The sequence below is a fragment of the Monodon monoceros genome, unplaced genomic scaffold (genome assembly GCF_005190385.1).
Source record: "Monodon monoceros isolate NGI ecotype Baffin Bay Population unplaced genomic scaffold, NGI_Narwhal_1 Super_Scaffold_7, whole genome shotgun sequence".
NCBI lineage: Eukaryota > Metazoa > Chordata > Mammalia > Artiodactyla > Monodontidae > Monodon > Monodon monoceros.
The window spans coordinates 29,544,170-29,547,699 of NW_021703784.1; positions in this window are offsets into that span (position 1 = coordinate 29,544,170).

Sequence of the window (3,530 nt, forward strand, 5' to 3'; positions counted from 1 at the left end):
TTATTTCTGCTCTGATTTTTATGATTTCTTTCCTTCTACTAACTTGTGGTTTTGTTTGCTCTTCTTTCTCTAGTTGCTTTAGGTGTAAGGATAGGTTGTTTGAGATTTTTCTTGTTTCTTGAGGTAAGATGGTACTGCTGTAAAGTTCCCTCTTAGAACTGCTTTTGCTGTGTCATGTAGGTTTTGGATTGTTGTGTTTTCATTGTTATTTGTCTCTCTACTGTTATTTGTCTCTCCATATTTGTCTCTTATAGTCTTTTTTTTGGCCACCCCACATGGCTTGAGGGATCTTAGTTCCCCCAGGCAGGGATGGAAGCCAGGCCCGTGGCAGTGAAAGCACAGAGTCCTCACCACTGGACTGCCAGGATATTTCCATAGTCTTCTATCTCTGGGTTTATATATATGGAAGTATTTTACAAAATTTTGACCTATAAGGTTATTTTGAAAAATATCAATGTTAATGTATGGAAAGGAGAGTATTTGTATAGATCCAGGACCCCAATAATAAGTGGCATCCCACAGATCACTTAATTTTTGTATTGTTTGTTTTTCTGGCAAGTTGAAATGCCCTATTTTAAAGAAGTGTTAAGAAAAAATAGACTACGTACAGGATATATGAATTAATATATTTCAGGGCACTATTTTTGGCTGTTTTGATATAGATACAACAATTTTAAATGATCTTTTTCATAGCTTCATGCTATAACCCCCCCCCCAAGCTAAGGGATGAATATACAACCAAAATGTCAAATAGATCAAAGCTATGGCTCAGTTTCAGTCCTTTTGCCCACTGCCCCATTTGGCATAAATATATGTCCTCTGTCTCTATGGATGGATATTATTTAGTTATTTTTTCTATAGCCTTCGTGTAACAGTAAAATAAGATGAAAGAGAAAGGAAGCTTTGTGTCTTACCTAAAGTCACTGAGTGTCTTTGGATCTGAAACCAGAACACATGTGTTTCTATTTAAGGTAAATGTTTCATCCCTCCCTTTCCTTCTAATTTACTTTTATTAAAAAAAAATTATAGCACACAACAAAGAACCACAGTACTCTGTCATAGTTTGTTTCTCCATTCTAGGTGCTTTCTTTCTTTTTTTTTTTTTTTTGCGGTATGCGGGCCTCTCACTGTTGTGGCTTCTCCCGTTGCAGAGCACAGGCTCCGGACGCGCAGGCTCAGTGGCCATGGCTCATGGGCCTAGCTGCTCCACGGCATGTGTGATCTTCCTGGACCGGGGCACGAACCCATGTCCCCTGCATCGGCAGGCGGACTTTCAACCACTGCGCCACCAGGGAAGCCCTAGGTGCTTTCTTGATGAAAAATAATGTATATCTGTGTGTTGGTGAACAGCAGAAAAGATTAAAACCACATAACTAGGCAATTCTATACTGCTCACAGTGATGCCCCTTCTATTAGAGCAATTGGAGTAATGGAATGCTTTATTTTGAGAATGGAGGTATAGTGGTGCATTATGTACTGATCAGGGAAAGCAATGAAGAAAATGATCTAAGTGATTTCCAGGGAAATCACCTTCCCTTTAATATCACTAACAAGCATAGATTATTGACCCTATTCTTTGTTCATAATGTTCTTTTAAATGTAAATAGGCTACATATATTTCCTCCTCCAAACTGTAAGCATCATGAATGCAAGAGTCATACCTGCCTTTTATATCCCTAATTCCAGCAGTTCCTAGTTTAAGTGATCACTAAATATTGTTTGAGTAACAGACTGAATGAGTGAATATCATACATAGACTCACAATTGTATTTTTTTTCAGAGAATTCTATAGATGCAGGCAGGCTCCTATTCAGTCAGTGCATTCAGCTGAATCTCCAGAATCTCCAGGTGTGATGGGGTCTTCTTCCTTACATCTGGAAGTGGCTCTTTATGGTCCAGTCACCTGTGAACTCAGAGACAATTATCTGCTCCCCACTCTCATGCAATAAACAACAGTGGAGAAGGGACACGATAACCACAATAAATATTCCTATTTAGAAAAGAAGATGTGCAATAGTCCCGGGTCTGTAACAATGCTGGTATCCTGCTAGACAGGCATTATGAGGGTTTCTTATCCTTCAAATAGGCCTTCATTCTGCTCCCTGTAAGGATATCCCTTGAACATTGTCCTCTGAGGTCTTCGTGCCTCTCCTTTAGATCTTTATCCCATTTCCTTTGTCCCATTTGGGAAAAGGGATGTTTAGCTTTTGTAGCTCACTTCTTGAAGAAATAAGCTTGGTTATGTCTAATAGGGTTTTGTTATTGTCCTTTGTTTTGTTTTGTGGGATTTTTTAGGCACCTTTTAAATCAACCTTACTGAGGAATGACATTCATACAATAAAAGGCGTACATTTTTAGTTGTACAGTTCAATGAGTTTTGACAAGTATATACACCACCACCTTAATCAAGATATAGAATATTACTATTATCTAAAAAGTTCCCTTGTGCCTCTTGCAGTCAAGTCTTCCCCCTCCATCACCACCCCAACCCAAACCCCAAGCATCACTGATAGCTGTCATACACATAATTTTGACTGTTCTAGAATTTTATCAAATATCAGCTTATGTTCAATTTTCCAATTGTCCCATAAATGCCAAAACATTGTTTATGCCATTTGAATAAAGATTCAAAGAAGAACCACATACAAAAAGTGATTGATCTATTTTTAAAGTATCTTCTAAAAATTTCCTTCTCTCTCCCTCTTTCTAATAATTTGTTGTGGAATCTCGGTCATTTTTCTTGTAGATCTTCTGACAGTCTAGATTTTGCTGATTGCACTGAGTTTTAACAGTTTTCTGTCCTCTACTTACAGATGCTATTTCTTTTTAGAGAATTGATCTTATTAAAAAAAATTTTTTTTTTGCCTCATGCACTTTTAATTGGGTTGGAGGATTACAGAATTCTAGAACAACATTCTTTTGATGCTAAGTAACAGGGAACTGCATAATCCCTTAGACTTGTCCTTCAAATTCCTCTTTACTAGGTCAGCGATCACCTACTGTCTCTGAAAGGTGAGCTCTGTGAAACAGAAATGGTGGAGCTAAGTTTTAATAAGAGAAAAAGTAATAAGCAGAGGTCAGGGACGACGGAGAAGTGGGGATGGGTAAGTGGGAGGCTGATCGATGGCCCATAAAGAAACATGCATTTAAGGGGTGGGAAACAACGTTAGGTTACCGCACGGAAGAGATCAGAAGTGAAACCTGGCTTACTTTACCAGGTTATTTTTAACGCCAACTGCAGAGTATTAGTGGTTTCATAAGACCTTTTTGGGGGGTGACTTTCAGTATTAGGACAGGGTGGAAGCTTCGTGAGAAAGGTCTGGATATACTGGACAACCTAAGGCAGTCAAACGATCAATACATTCCAATTTCCCCGACCGCGGAGTCCACACAGTGTAACCCAGAAGGGCGGAAGGCAGCGGGGACCCTCCAAAGCCACGCCCCTCCCAGCGTCCGTCTCTGCGCTTGCGTCACTTCCGGCCCTGGGCGATTCGCGTCCGGGTCGGAGTGAGCCTCTTGCTCTCCGAGTG